Raw genomic sequence first — 15,884 nt, 5'->3', positions numbered from 1 at the left:
TAATAATGAAAACTTGTGACTCTTTCCAGAGTCCCAACACAGCTTGGCCCCAATTGGCCAATGAGTCAAAATAATTCACATCAGAATTGTTCACCTGTGGGTAAACAATCTCCAAACACTTCCACATGTGAGCACAACACAGGAGAAGCAAATGAGATAAGAATTTGTTTTCCTTTTTTTTTCTGAGGCTCCTCAACTTCCCAGGAGAAGATCCTGGGCAAAGGGATTTTTCCAGAAAATATGAACGTGACAGGAGGCCTTGCAGGGATGAATTCCAATTATCCATCATTAGTCCCTTTTGCCTTGTGATGTGCTCCAGAAAAGCATCAGAATGCAGGAAAACAAATGACTACAAACTTAATCGTACAACCAACCCTTGCTGCTTTGGGGTCAGAAAATGGAAATATTCCTTTTGCATTAGCACGGTGATCTTTGCCCTTTGTTAAGGAATAAATGGCCATGAAAATGAGAGTTAAATCCAATTTATATTCTCCTGCTAAATATTTCCCAACGCAGTTCACTGAAGCGAGAGCAGAAGGTGGGCATCCAAATTCTACAGACTTCTAGAACTGAACACAGTCTGCCAGGATAACCTCCCGTCAATAAAGCCCTGGGATTCTGGCTGTGGGGTGCTGGAATTCAGGAAAATCAGCTGATTTCCAACGAGCTGGGACAGCTCTCTGGTGTATCCATCGTTCTCATGGCTCATTTTGCTGGAATTCTTGTGTGCATCATTTGTGTGGCTCCATCAGGAGGGCTCATATTCCTTACTCTCCCCAGAGAACAGATGAAATAATTACAGTTTGCTTCTGAGCAACATCCAGCTTCCACTCTGAGATCCTGGGGACTTGGAGAACTTTTGTTGCAGTGGATCCTTATGTGTTCAGCCATGCAGGTTTTAGTTTTTCCCTCTCCTCACACCGATTCCCCACGCTTCTGATCTTGCTGTTATTAAAATGTGACGGGAATGAGAGATTTTCCAGCACTTCATGAGAGGCTGAGGTGTTCCAGGAGTGCTTTTCATCCCTGAGTGCCTGCATGGATCTCCCCGAGGACAGAACTTCTGGGATCATCCTCCCCATTGTGAGGACCAGCCACGAGCAAGAGGAGGCAGATTGATCCTCACAGTCCTGGAATATCTTCTGCTCTCATTTTTCTTCCAGAGCTGTTGAGCTGCAGCTGACAGCAGAGACAAAACCAAAACAGCAGAGACAAAACCCCTGCAAAGGCACCCAGCAGGCTGGAGGTGCAATGTTTCCAAAACAGCCAATTGTTAGTTGCAAATTTGTCAACATAAAACAAGACAATAGAAATAAAAAAAGCAAATAACAGACTTCAAATTTCATTATAACATCTTTCATCAGTGCTGAATTTCCATAATTGCTAAAAATAAAGTAGGAGTGGAGCAGAACAAGGTTTGAAAAGGAGAAAAAGAACAAAGTACTCCAATAGCAAAAAATAAAAATCCCTCACAAGTTGTTTTCCTGTGACTGAAACCACATGTGAAATTGGGCCAAACATTCACAGTGCACTCCCAGGGCTGAAGTGATACCTACCAAGCAGTGTTTTTTCACTATTTCCTCTCTGAATTCTTGAGTTCGTTCCCTCGACCCTCTGGGGGTGTGTGGGCTCCGAGCCCAGCCCTCGTTTGATCAGGACTGTTCCCATCTCAGGGCTGCCTCCTGCAGGTCCCATTGTCAGGGAAAATTCCTGTAAGGGAATACTCTGCTCCTTCCCAAGGTGACCTTTCCCACTCCCACACTGCCCTACAATTTTGCCTCTTTTCAGAGCTGTAAGACCATAGGAGCCCCATGAACTCACAGCGCCTGCAGCAGCACCCAGAGAAAGCTCCTAAAGACAAATGGAAATGTTCTCCTGCATTGGGAACTTCCATGATGATCTTGTCTTTGCCACCACCCCTTCAAATCTAGCAAGTTCTTCACAGAGCTTGGTCACTATTTTTGGCTGAATGCCCAAAAATTGGTGAGGGGCCATCAGAGCATGTAATGACAGGACAAGGGGGAATGGATTCCAGCTGACAGCAAATAGGTGTAGGTTTGATATTGGGAAGAAATTGCATCCTGTGAGGGTGGGGAGACCCTGGCACAGGATGCCCAGAGAGAGTAGCTGTGGCTGGAAGTGTCCAAGACCGGGCTGGTTGGGGCTGGGAGCAGCTCAGACCATTCTGGGATGTTATGAGCTCCTCATTAAGAACTGACCAAGACCCAGAATCAAATGTAGTCTACAAGTGAAAATGTGGCCTTTGGTATTTGGAGGGAGCAGTTCTCCAGAGGGGCAGACTCCACTTCCTCCCTGGGCAGCCCGTTCCCCTGCTCTCCCCAGTGCTGCTGCTGGGATTTATCCCTCGGTGCTGGAGCTATTTTAAGGCACGCTGTTTGCAGAGCTGCTCAAGGTGCTCAGCAGGCACAGCTCTGCCCCTGGCTCTGGTGACAGCCCTTCAGTCACTGCCCTACAGCCACTGCAGCCTCTGCCTGCTGAGCCCGTCCAGAGATTAGATTTGATTACACAAGAATTCATTAGGATTATCTAATGATATTAGGCACCACTACTCTGCCAAATTCCTGATGAGTAATGGCTTGTAGTATTGCAGCCATGTAGGAAACCAATAAAACTCTGTTCTCTGACCTTCGCTTCAGTTCCTGAATCACAGGCTTCAGCCTCTGCATATCCTTGCTCCAGAGCCCCAGCTCCAACTCCTCTGGAGATATTTTTAATGGGAGCCAGTGCAGGGGAAGTTGTGTTGATTTCAAACTGGCTCTTCTGGGCTTGTTCCCATTCACCAGCGTTCTCCCGCTGCTGTAGAGAGGGAAACAAGCGAGGAAAGAGGGAAACAAACAAGAGCGCCATTCCTACCTGTTACCCACGGCAGCACGTGGCTGTGGGTGAAAGTGAATGAATGAGAGAAATGTTTCCTTCACCTAAATCCCAATTAAAGCGATACAGTTGTTCTGCAGGCAAACACTGTACCCACCCTGCGGGGCTTTGGGCGCTGCCAGGCAGCCACAGAGGGCAGGAAAATCAGGGTGTAACTGTGGGGAATAACCTTGGCTAATATTTAAGGACAAATAATTACATAATACAAAAATAAATGAAATATTAATATTTTTTGTTCGCTGCTGGTCATTCTGGCTGAAGTTTTGATGTCTCGTTAGTGATACCCCCGTGCAGTAATTGTAGTGAAGAGGAGCTCCAGTGGCACTCGCTATTTCCAGAGTTTGGAGCCGTTCCTGCAGAACGGCCGCGACTCTGCCCAGCCAAGGGCTCGCACCTGAGTCACGGCAGAGGTGATGGCACCTGTGCAGGCAGGTGCTCACCTGAGCCCTCGCTTCCCGCTATTCTGCGCTCCCCAAACAGCGCTGACAGCCGGTTTATTCAGTGTTTACTCGGCGTTTACCCTCGCAGTCTCTGTGCCCGGTACTCCCGTACGCTCGCCCCCCGCTCGCTCCAGGGCTCTGTGCGGACCCCAGGAACAAAACACATGCACGTCCCCAACCGGGGGCGTTCGCACGAACAGAGGGGTCCCTCCCCGCCCCTGACCGCTCGGACCCGGGGGGTCCATCCCCATCCCTGACCGCACGGACCCAGGTGTCCCTCCCCATCGCTAACCCCGCACACCCGGGGGTCCATCCCCCTCACTGACCGCACGGACCCAGGTGTCCCTCCCCATCGCTAACCACGCACACCCGGGGGTCCATCCCCATCCCTGACCGCACGGACCCAGGTGTCCCTCCCCATCGCTAACCCCGCACACCCGGGGGTCCGTCCCTGACCGCACAGCCCGAGGGTCTCGCTGTCCGCTGCCCCCGCCCGGGGCGCGGCGCGGGGCACGCTGGGAGCTGTAGTCCCGTGGGCCGCGCCCCCGCGGCGGGGCGGCGGCGGCAGGACTCGCTTACCCAGCATGCCCCGCCGGTTATTTAAGGCACGGCGGCGGGCGCGGAGCGCAGTGACCATGTGGACGCGCAGCTAAGGCGGCGGCGGGCGCAGCCTCCGGGAGCGGGACCGGGAGCGCCGCCGGGATGGAGCTGCCGAGCTGTCCATAGCCCGCCCCGCCGCCTCCGCAGCCAGGTACGGCCGGGAGAGAGCGGGCACGGCTGGGCGGGGAGGGAGGCGGTGAGCGGCCGTCGGGGCAGCCCCGTCCCGCAGCCCGAGGGATGCGGCTCGGTGCTGGGTGGGGACAGCCGGGGATGCAGCCCGTTGCTAGGCGGGGATAGCCGGGTATGCAGCCCGCTGCTGTGCAGGGATGCGTTCCCGTGCTCGGCGGGGATGCCCGGCCGCCGCAGCCCTCGCGGGACCGGGCAGAGCCCCCTGCGCCGTCCCGGCGGTCCCGGAGCGGGGTCCTGGCCCCGGGAGCCCCGCGGGCCCGGCAGCGGGACTGCGCCTCCGTTCCAACTTTGCTCGTGTTTTTGCCCCCGCGCTCGGGGCTCGGCTGCGAGCGATGTTTGGCGTTATGTAAACACTTGTGAGCGCCGATGGGGACTTGGCCATGGGCGATCTTCCTCTTAAATGGTCAAAAAGCGGGCAGCTGTGGGTGGATGTTTCGGAGGGTCCCGCTGACTGGCCTGACAGGCCAAATATTTGGCTGTTTCCTGGACTACAATAACTGGACTTCGGCGGGGGAAGGGGTGGGGGCACATGTGCATTCCCCATGCGTGTATGTGGGATGTGCCACGGTCCCGAGCGGCTCCAGGGCTCCGTGCCCAGCGCCCGAGTGAGTCCTGCGGGTTCTGGGGGGCTGCTCGGGGGGTACGGGCTCCCCGTGCCCCTTTTGGTGCCGGTTTTCCCGCAGGGAACACGCTCCGGGCAGCGGGACCAGCCGGGGCTGCCCCGGCCCTTCCCCTCCCGGCCCCAGGTGGGTTCGCTCTGCCGCCGGAGTTTGGCTGAGCAGACTCCAACAGGTGAAAGGCTGGAGTTGGATTTATTGCCGTGCAGCGGTGCCGTGCCTGCTCAGCCGCAGATGGATCGGCCTGCGGTCCTGCTGCTCACAAATCAGGAAGGGAGAACGTGGCTAATACAATCCAGATCTCAGCCTGATGAAGATTTAGTGGCTGCCGGTCGTGCGGGGAGTAGCGTGTGTGGGAGCCGCGGGTTTTATTTCTTAGCGAGGCTCGGTACCTGTGCATGTGTTTTATTTCTCAGAGTGTGTTTAGCTGTTTGCTTTGAGGCTGTTTTGCTGGGCTCGGGAATCAGCCCGGTATCCCAGGACTGCGGATGGGTTAGCCACGGGGCTGGCTGACTCTGAGCCCAGGCCAGAGGCCCGAGGTGGAGCTGTTTTCCTTGCGGGGCTCAGCTGCGATGCCATGTGAGGCCAATATTCAGTGCTTCCTCTGTGGCCACCTTAATGGGCTACCAGGCACTGGATTTCTTTTCTGTGCCTTAATTTACACCAATTTCCTTCCACAGCAAGCATTCCCCTGGTCCGAGTGCCCGGTGGCTGTGCTGGTGTCAGTGTCTGGAGCAGTAACAGCATTGCAGGCTGGAGCAGAGCTCTGGCTGCCCAGCACCGGCTGCTCAGGGAGTGCAGAAAGCTGTGGCATCCATCAGGCCAGAAATGCAGGGCTCACAGGACACGTGGTGAAACAAACGCGGGAACTGACCGCTGTGGGAGCCAGCAGGCTGAGCTGGTGGTGCTCAGGGTGCCTAAACCAAAAGAAGGAATCACTGTGAAAACAAAACCACAGTTGCAGCGTGTTTCAAAACAAGCTGATGCTGAGCTGATTATTTCTAATGTTTTCTTTAAGCTGCCTCTTGTTTGTCAATAACAGGGGTTTTTCTTGTTAAAATACCTTATTTCCCCAAGATTAAAGTGTTTGCTTAGATGAGGGTTTTTTCTCCCATCTGCTTGTTTTGCAGTGTTGATTAAGCCTTGGAAATAGTTTCCTCTTACCAGGTTTCATAAATTAGGAAGTAAACAAACAGGAGTAACTTTGGTTTGCCTTTGCAATCGTGGGGTGGAGCTTAGCTCAGGGAAATGGTTTTTATGAGATGTGTTAATCCTGAACACCATCGTTGGAGGGTGGAGGAGGCCTTGATGAGGAGCACAGGAGGGAGAGCATTTGGTTTGTTTCTGATGGTGGTTGGTGGAGCTGCAGGTTTGGGTGAATGGAGCTGTCCTGGGACTGATGAGCAGGGTGTAAGGGGCAGTTGTGACCTCTGGTTATTAATGAGAAGTGTAATTTTGGGAGGAATTCTTCACTGAAAGGGCTGTCAGGCATTGGCAGGGGCTGCCCAGGGAGGTTGTGGAATCCCCATCCCTGGAGGTGTCCAAGCAATGCTTGGATGTGGCACTCGGTGCTCTGGGCTGGGGATGAGGGGAGGATTGGGCACAGCTTGGGCTCGATGACCCTGGGAGTCTTTTCCAGCCTTGGTGGTTCTGTAACATGATCTTATCCACAGCACCATCAACCCTCTCATTTCCCTCAACAAACCTGTTTGTAGCCTAGAAAATGCACAAATTGAGTTAAAGTGGAGAAATAATCTCAAATCCTGGCAGCTCACAAGTGAGGGAGAGCTGCAAACCACGATGTGCTGCTGTTGTGTGGGCTGAGCTCTTGCTCTGACTTTGTAGTGACTCCTCTGCTGAGGACAGCCCTGAATGTCCCTGACAGTGTGGCAAGCATGAGAACTGCAGGGGTGGCAGGTTTGGGGTGAATTTTGGGGATCCAGCTCCTCCATACTGTGTGTGTGCCAGAGAAAAGGGAACAGCCCCAGGGGCTGGTCAAATTGGGGTGGTCCAGAACTCTGTTCTGGAGGCAGAAGCTCCTTTTGGCTTCTCCTTGTCAGATGAGCTGGTCTCTCCTGGTAAATTGCTGAAATGGACGGCATTGAGGTGGAACTCCTTGTTCAGCGCTGTCAGGCAGGATTAGAGCAGATCCCAGGTACCCTGAGCCCTTGTCTGGTACCTGCCCTTGAGTTGGAGCAGGTGCTGCTTGTTCTGAGGAGCTCTTGGAGCAGGTGGAGCTGCTCTTGGCCACCTGGGCTCGTTTGTGCCCCATCAGGCAAGAGAGCAGTGCCACCTGAGCTGCCCCAGTGCTGGGGTGGCATCAGGGGCAGCTCTGGGACCCTCGGTGCTAGAAAAGCATTGAGGGGCTGGAGGGTGTCCAGAGATGGGAATGGAGCTGGGGAAGGGTCAGGAGCAGCTGGCAAGGGGCTCAGCCTGGAGAAAAGGATCTGGCTCTGCACAGCTCCTGCCAGGAGGGGCGGCTGAGGGGTCAGGCTCTGCTCCAGGGAACAGGGACAGGAGGAGACGGAACAGCTCAGGCTGGGCTGGGCAGGCTCAGGGTAAATATTAGGAAAAAGAACTTCATTTGAAAGAGTGAAAGCTCTGAAATGGGCTGCCCAGGGAAGCAGGATGTCCCCATCCCTGCAGGTGCTCAAGGACTGAGCAGGTGTGGCTGTTCCTGGCACGGCTGGGTGGGCACAGTGCTGTCAGTTCAGTTCAACACCTGAAGGTCTTTCCCAGCTTCCATGGTCCTGTGGTGCTGCCTGGTGTGGTGGCTGTGCTGGCTGCTCAGCGCTCAGCACCCTGCTTTGGAATATCTGAATATCAGCTTGGGAGTCTTTGAGACATTATTACCCCATAAATACAAGCTAGTTGTAGGATTGTCTTAAAGCCAGGAGGAATGTGAGGCTCCCGTGGGAGGTGGGATGAGGGTAGTGGCTCTGTAGTAGCTGGTAGACGAGCTGCTGGCTCGCCCGTGGGTGAGTGTGAGGGAAGGCAACCTCAGCAAAGCAGCTTAGGGAGACCAAAGGGTTTAGAGGCAGAAAATCATGTGCTGCTAGAAGGTTATGTAAATGTAACATCTCTTCACAAGGAGACTGTGGTGTAAATCCTAGTTCCTAAAGATCTGCATTACTGTACGTCCCAAATTAGTTTATTCTGTTAAGATAGCAACAGAAACTGAAGGTGCTTGGGTGGCCTGGAGCCTTTTTTTTGTGCTGTTTATGTGGGATAAAGCACAAGGGCTGTTAAAAGCTGCTCAGTTTCATCCAATGGCCTATGCTGGGTGGGGACTGGTGCTACTTTACAGGCTGGGAGAGCAGTAGAGAGTGTCCTGTGCTGCAGGGCTGGATGCTGGCAGTGTCCATGGCTGTTGCAAGTGATCCCTGTGCAGCCCAGCCTCTCCTGGAGGATGCTGGCAGTGTCCATGGCTGTTCAAAGTGATCCCTGTGCAGCCCAGCCTCTCCTGGAGGATGCTGGCAGTGTCCATGGCTGTTCAAAGTGATCCCTGTGCAGCCCAGCCTCTCCTGGAGGATGCTGGCAGTGTCCATGGCTGTTCCAAGTGATCCCTGTGCAGCCCAGTCTCTCCTGGAGGATGCTGCAGGAGGCAGGATGCCAGAACTGCACGGGCTTTGATCTGGCTCGATATTCCTGTCTAATTTCTGCTCCCCACGGACACTATGAAGGGACTACAGCAATTATTGCCTCGTTCTGTGTCTTGGCATGAGCGGGCAGTGGCTGGAATGGAGGCAGATCCCTCTTTCCAGGGTGCTGCGAGTACTTGTTAGATGGGCAGAGGCATCCAGAGGCTCCTGTGTGGCTCTTGCCTGTGCTGTACCTGCTGAGAATGTACATTTCCAGGTCTTCAGGGCAATTGTGGTTCATGGGACCAAATTTGCTGAGAAAAGCCGTGGCTGCTTCATCCCTGGAGTGTCCAAGGCCAGGCTGGACAGGGTTTGGAGCAATGTGGGGTAGTGGAAGGTGCCCCTGCCCATGGCAGGGGATGCAATGAGATGGTCTGCAAGGTTCCTTCCAACCCAAACCATTCTGGGATTGTGTTCTGTGAAAAAGATGAAATGGAAACTATAGGAATTCAAGCAAGGAAAGCTGCAACATTGGGCTGTGGATTCTGAACTCAGAGGAGTTTCATTTTCATGCTTGTGGTTTTGGTTAAGCTTGTCAAAACTTGGATCAGAACTTCCTAGCAGCGTTTTATGGAGAATAAAATGTCAGTTGATATCTGAGCAAGTTAACCCTCTGGAGAGAAAATGGGTTGGAAACGTCCATGGAAGTCTGTGTTCCTTGGTTTCGGATTTGTGGCTTGTGGCCATGTAACTGCAGCCTCACGTTCCAGAACACCAACACGAACAGTGCTGCAGGAAGCTGAGTGTCCATATCTCACTGGTGATCTTCCCTGGAGGTGTCCAAGGCCGGGCTGGACAGGGTTTGGAGCTGCTCTAGTGGAAGGGAGTGGAATGAGATGATCTGTCAGGTCCTTTCAAGCCAAACCAGTCTGTGACTCTGTGTTCATTTGGCTGCAGAGGTGATCAGAGGAGAGGGGATAGCTCTGAGAGATGGAAATGCCAGATGTTTCTGGTTGGGATGTTGGGTAATGCCTCTGCTTTTGGAGTAATGTGGTGCTGAGCTCTGAGGGAAGCGGCTCTGTTGGTTGCACCCAGTGTCAAAATGGACACAGGCAGTTCATCCTCTCCTCTGGTGCATAGTCTTCTGTGGTCAGAGGGTGATAATCTCTGAGCATGCACATGAAAGAAATTTCTGATCATAGTAGGCCAAAAAATGGCTGCTGCCCAAAGGCTGCACTTTGTTTTTTATTCGATGCAATTGTTTAGTAGCAGTTTTGCATGAAACTTGTATAAACATTTCTTCGTGCCTTGGCCCATCCTGTCCGCTTCTTCAGAAATTCAGAAATCTGCCAAGAAGCTGTGAAGAAGAGAGCTTTGTTTGCAGTCCAGCTCTGTCCCATCTGCATCCCCCTGCAAGGAGAAACACATGGCCACAGATGCAGCCCCCGACCTCAGCTGGCTGGAGGTGCCTCATCCCAAGGGTTAATTGAGAACTTCTGATTAAAATAACTCTGCCGTCCTTGGCTGCTCCTCTCTTAAGTGTTCAGTAGATTCAGATGCTGATGCTTGTGGGTGGCTCAGCATTTTGAACCTTTGCCTTCTGGAAAATTACAGTTGGGAGGCCAACAGGTACAGGGCAGCCTGGGAACTGGAGCCTTCATCTGTAACGCAGCCCGGCCCACCGGGGCTTTGGGGCTCAAAGTAGGTCCCCTGGCCACCAGTGGCTCTCCACACGTGCTCGTCATGTGCTGGCAGTGGCTCCTCCTCTTGGGCTGGTTGTCCCGGGGCTGAGGTTTTATCCAGAGAGCCGGGAGCCAGCCGAGGTGTCCGGGAGGGACGGGCGGAGAGCGGCGCACGGGAAGCTCCTGCCTTGGGGACAGCGCTGCAGGATCCTCGCAGCCTGCAGCATCAGGGGCTGCCCACGGGGACACGGGCCTTGGCTGCTCTGCCCTCTGCCCGAGGGGACCCAGCTGTGCCGGGGGACGCCCTGCCAAGCCCAGCCCTGGAGACCGACAGCGCGCCCGCCATGGAGGAGAGGGAGCCCCCGCCCAGGTGGGGAGCTGGAGAGATGGGCCAGGGCAGGGGGACAGGCTGGGGAAGGGGCCAGGCACTGGGGACATGCTGAGGAAGGGGTCAGGCACTGGGGACAGGCTGGGGAAGGGGCCAGTCAGGCACTGGGGACACAGGGCATGGAGGCTCCTCTTGGGACAGGTGAGCAAACTGCTGAGCTCAGGGAGTGTTGAGTTTGCGGAGGGGTGATGTGGGGTGCAGGAACCATGCCCCTGCTGTGGTGAGCCCTCAGCAGGTACCTGGCCATGCAGGTGACATTGGGGCTGCTCTGTTCCCTCTTCTTCCCTGGCCATCTTTGTTCCTTGGCCAAGCTCCAGCTGGTGCAATAAACCAAGCTTGCTCTCTTTGCCCATGACATTGGTTGTCCTGGTCCTTTTGGCGTGTTGCAGCTCTCTCCTGATAGAAATATGCTGGAAGACATTGTGTGCTCATCGGGGCCTCGTCCAGAGGCTGACGTGCAGGCTGCCTCCTCCCAGCAGGGCTGCAGCCTGCCAGGATGGGCTTCAGGAAGGATCAGCTTCAGCAAGTGCTCCTTCCTTTTAATGGGATTGAGAAGATGCTGTCAGGTCGAACTTAGTTTGGAACAAAGAAGTGATATTTTTCTCCTGACAGTGTGTCTCTAATAGAGTTTCTTTTTCCAGCTGCCTGTCAATAGGACCTGTCAGTCATGTTTCTTACCTCAGTCAGTGGCTGCTGTGTAAGGGATTGCTGTCAGAGTGTGACTTCCATGCTTTTGACTTGAATTTTCTGTAACTAGCTTGTCTGGTTGCACTGGGCAAATAATTAAAAAAAAAAAAAAGCAGGCGCCCTTTCTGAGGAGAAAAGAACATCGTGCACATTTGCTTTCCTGTACTGAGGTTTTATTGAGGTTAAAGTTACCAAAATGAGTTGCTTTATCTGTTTTCTTAAACTGCAGTTGCACCTATGAAATAGTAACTTTGGAATAACTTTGTCACTGATGCGATAAATCTATTTATCTGTGGAGTGGCAAATAGTATGAATAGAATGTAATTAACTCGGCCCTCATCTTGCTGTGTGAATTTACACTGCTCTTCCTACTTATTTTTAGAGGAAGGGGAAGTGTGTGCTTGATGAGATGAGCAGTGAGTCTGATGGCTCCCCTGGGAGCAGAGGGGAGTGTGGGCTGCTGCATGGGGATTTGGGAGACCTGGATTCAGATCTGGGCCCCGAGTCTGACCTGCTGCATGTCCTTGAGAAAGTCACAGTGCTGTGCTGCTCCCTCCTTCCCCCTTCCCCAGCCTCCATCTTGCCTGATCTGCCTGGAAATCGGAGAAAAAAAAATCTGCTGCGTTTTGAGTGTCAGGAGGAAAAAGATTTGGTGTGAGAAAGAGCATTTCCCCCCCTTAATCTAACGGCTCATCAGCCGCCCATGGGTGGCAGAGCAGCCTCCTGGACATGAAAGGCTGCAGCTGAAGGGAGGACAAGATCCTGTGGTAGATAAATGCACTGCACTGATAGGGTTTTTGAAGGTGCAGCCTCTGAAATGGAGCTCCATGTGCATAAAGCCAGCAGTGCTGTGCCCTCCCAGCGCTGTCCCTGAGCTGGGTCCCCTTGCAGGTGTGAGAGATCCCAAAATCCCTTCATTTTCCCTTCCCTGGCGAGGGCAAAGAGCTCCTTTCAGATTTGCAAAGTCAGAAGCTTTGCAGATGACAGAGCTCTGTCCTCAGCCCCAGCACAGTGATTATTCACTGGGTGAGCTTTTAAATAAAGCACTTCCTCCCTTCCTTGGCTGTTCTAATGGGATTCTTAGGAATCTTTCCTAGCATCCTCAGGGAGGAAACCTTCCTTTTTTTTACTGAATGAGAACATCAGGTTTGAGTTCAGATTTTCAAGTTAGCTGTGTCTGTGAAAATACAGAATGTGCTGTGGGTGTTATCCAGAAAAACAGATGAAGTCTTGGTTAGTCTATAGGATCAAATTTTCAGCCAAGTAATCTTGTAAAATTTGGATTTACCAGATTATCTAAGCATTGGATTTTCAGGATAATACAGTGTTTGGTTGCATTTAAAAAGGGTTAATTTGCTTGGCCTGATTTACCAATATTAATGACCCAATTGCATTTAATTCAAACTAACTTACCTGGTCTTGGGGGGGTCTCAGATCTCTTAATTTCTGGCTGATTCTGCTTATGCTGTTAAGCAGTTCTTTGTGTTTGCTTCTTTTTTGTCTCTCTGCCCTTAAACTCTGGTCTTGCTTCTGTCAAAAACTGAAACAGAATTAAACTTTCCCTCTGGAATTTCCTGTCGGCAGTAATGAACTTGAAACACTTAAGTACAGTTGGAGATTCTATTCTTAAACAACCCAGATAGTGAAAAAGACTTTGATAAAGTGCTGCTCCAGTTTTGGTACCAGTACATATAAAATTGCCAATGTTTATTGAATTGAGCACTAAACCACAGTGCAAATCTGCCAGGAGAGAGCTGGGTGCATCCTGGGACTGCAGGGCACAGCAAGGAGCTTTTTTCTTAATCTAAACAAACATCGTTACAGCATCTTAGAAAGACACAGTAATTTGTATCCCAGTAGCTGGGACTCAAGCAGTTTGCAATGAGACACATTTGGGCTCGTTTATTTTACAAACAGGATTTGCAGTCGCGGGGTAAAGAATTAAAATCCCACACAAAGCAGACGTGTGAGACATGAAATCGGGGAAGTAGCTTTGATTTCTTTGAAAAAGCTTTTCGCAAATGCTGGGATGAGGAATGGCAGGGCAGGGATGTTGTCACAAACAGTCCCTGCGAGGAGAGACTTCAAACGGGGCCTTGACTCGGCTCTTCAAGGAAAGCAAACTCCCAGCTCTTGGAACCTCTTTTTTCTGACTTAGCATCGGGAGGGAGATGAGTGATGGGAGAAATTAGTGTGAAATGTTTACAAAGCAGCTGCATCTCCCGTTCTGAGCGTTTCCAAAGGCAGCTGTCTCACCGAGGTGTTTGATATTGAGCGCTCGGTTTGGTGTCGTGGTGTTGTCACTGGTAATCCTGCTTTAACTGCCCGTATGAAATGTGTTTTCATGAGAAAAAGGATTGCATTTCAGGGACTGTATTAGGCTTATCCTGGCTTATTCAAGGCCATTAGGCTGAGCATATGCTCTGCTTGTGCCCTAAAATGCAATAGGGATTGGGAGCTGGTGGGAACTGTTCTGGGTCTGCAGAGTTTCTCCTTGGCTTTGGGGACAAACCGTGGCCAAGGCTTGTACAAACCCTTCCCCTGCCTTTCAGAACTGCTTCTGTTCAGTTATTTCCACTGTAGGGAAAGCAGCTTGGGTTGAAGATACGCACCAGATAATCCGTAGTAAGAAATAATCAGAACTGAACCCTGGAGCTGTGTCACTTTCTGTTCAGTAAGATGATCACACTCGTGGTGGTGTGCTGCAGATTTGTGCTCACCAGAGCAGGGGGGAGATCCTGAAACTCCTGGGCTGAATAGCAGGTTTTCCTGGCTTTAATTCCCTGCCTGAAATTAGCTAATGCATGTATGGATTCAGCCCCACAGAGCAGAGCTGGCAGAAAAACTTGTCGGTCATTTTCTTGAAATTCGCATGAAATTGAGCAGATTTGTTTATTTATTTTAGTCAGTTTCTTCAACAGAAATTGATTTTTGTTTTCCTGTGCAGATAAACTGTATATAAAACATACGGAGCCACTGACTTTGATATAGACACGAGGAAACGGTCACCAAGAGAATTATAAAGATTCATCTTTCACGGCTTAAAAAAAATACCGTAGAATGTGTTCATAGCTCAGGAATTTTTTGATGTCTGTGGGCAGTTATAGTTAACTTCTCAATGTACAGTCCACTTTTAGTTCATCTTTCTTTTGTATCCTGGCAAGTCCTTGTGTTTCTTAAAATGTGAACCTTCAGCTTGGTGAGAAAAGAACATTATTTTTACAGCTTGGGTTGCTGCTGTTGACGTTGCTGCCACCTGAGTTAAGCTGCTTGGAGAAACCTGACTTCATTTTTGCTAGATAATGCCATGCTTATCAGTGCTTCATCTTTGGTTTTTTTAGAGTGAGTTTACCTAGAGGGAATCTTGTTTTCCTGCAGTGTTTAAGGGGAGGAGGAGGACAGTGCTCCCTGGGTAACGCTGCTGTGTTTCAGCTGGAACAGGATGAATTTCCTGCAGGAATCCCCTCTTGCAGGGCTATGAAAGAGCCATTAAAGCCGGGATTATGCACAGAATAACTGCAAATGTTCTCTTAGGGCCGTCCCCTCATCTAGTGTAAATCAGTTGCTCTTGGCAGTGGCATATCTAAAATAAATAAATAGTGGGGTAATGGTTGTATTTGTCCATGGAGCACAATTGCCTTTGCAGCAGCATGACTGTGCTGTACCCACGAGAGCCAGGTACTGGGAGGCTGTGAAAATCCCCCTGTCCTGCCCTTCCAGGGAGTTCTGGTGGTCACCCTGTGTGGTCAGTGACGTGGGGATGGCAGTGTCCCCTCACAGCCAGGGATACACACAGGGATGCTCTGAGTGATGTGAGGATGGCAGTGTCCCCTCACAGCCAGGGACACACACAGGGATGCTCTGACGTGGGGATGGCAGCGTCCCCTCACAGTCAGGGACACACACAGGGATGCTCTGAGTGACGTGGGGATGGCAGTGTCCCCTCACAGCCAGGGACACACACAGGGATGGCAGTGTCCTCTCACAGCCAGGGACACACACAGGGATGCTGTGAGTGCCTTGGGGATGGCAGTGTCCCCTCACAGCCAGGGACACACACAGGGATGCTCTGACATGGGGATGGCAGTGTCCCCTCACAGCCAGGGACACACACAGGGATGCTCTGAGTGCCGTGGGGATGGCAGTGTCCCCTCACAGCCAGGGACACACATGGGTGCTCTGAGTGATGTGGGGATGGCAGTGTCCCCTCACAGCCAGGGATACACACAGGGATGCTCTGAGTGATGTGGGGATGGCAGTGTCCCCTCACAGCCAGGGACACACACAGGGATGCTCTGACGTGGGGATGGCAGTGTCCCCTCACAGCCAGGGACACACATGGGTGCTCTGAGTGACATGGGGATGGCAGTGTCCCCTCACAGCCAGGGGACACACATGGGTGCTCTGAGTGATGTGGGGATGGCAGTGTCCCCTCACAGCCAGGGACACACACAGGGATGCTCTGAGTGATGTGGGGATGGCGGTGTCCCCTCACAGCCAGGGACACACACAGGGATGCTCTGAGTGACATGGGGATGGCAGTGTCCCCTCACAGCCAGGGACACACACAGGGATGCTCTGACATGGGGATGGCAGTGTCCCCTCACAGCCAGGGACACACACAGGGATGCTCTGACATGGGGATGGCAGTGTCCCCTCACAGCCAGGGACACACACAGGGATGCTCTGACATGGGGATGGCAGTGTCCCCTCACAGCCAGGGACACACACAGGGATGCTCTGAGTGCCGTGGGGATGGCAGTGTCCCCTCACAGCCAGGGACACACACATGGATGCTCTGAGTG

General features: G+C 52.2%; 1 protein-coding gene across 9 annotated transcripts in view; it reads left to right on the top strand.

Annotated features, from left to right (window-relative positions):
• The first annotated feature begins 3,963 nt into the window (after positions 1-3,963).
• The window catches only part of ITPR1 (inositol 1,4,5-trisphosphate receptor type 1), a 161,807-nt gene continuing 149,886 nt past the window's right edge, over positions 3,964-15,884 (top strand). For all 9 annotated transcript variants that reach the window (XM_058032051.1, XM_058032048.1, XM_058032047.1 and 6 more), the window contains exon 1: positions 3,964-4,086. The gene's annotated coding sequence lies outside the window, so the exon portion shown is untranslated. The remainder of the gene's footprint in view (positions 4,087-15,884) is intronic.

The sequence above is a fragment of the Melospiza georgiana genome, chromosome 11 (genome assembly GCF_028018845.1).
Source record: "Melospiza georgiana isolate bMelGeo1 chromosome 11, bMelGeo1.pri, whole genome shotgun sequence".
Taxonomy (NCBI): Eukaryota; Metazoa; Chordata; class Aves; order Passeriformes; family Passerellidae; genus Melospiza; species Melospiza georgiana.
The sequence above is the reverse complement of the archived record's forward strand: the minus strand, read 5'-3'. Positions and strand labels throughout refer to the sequence as shown.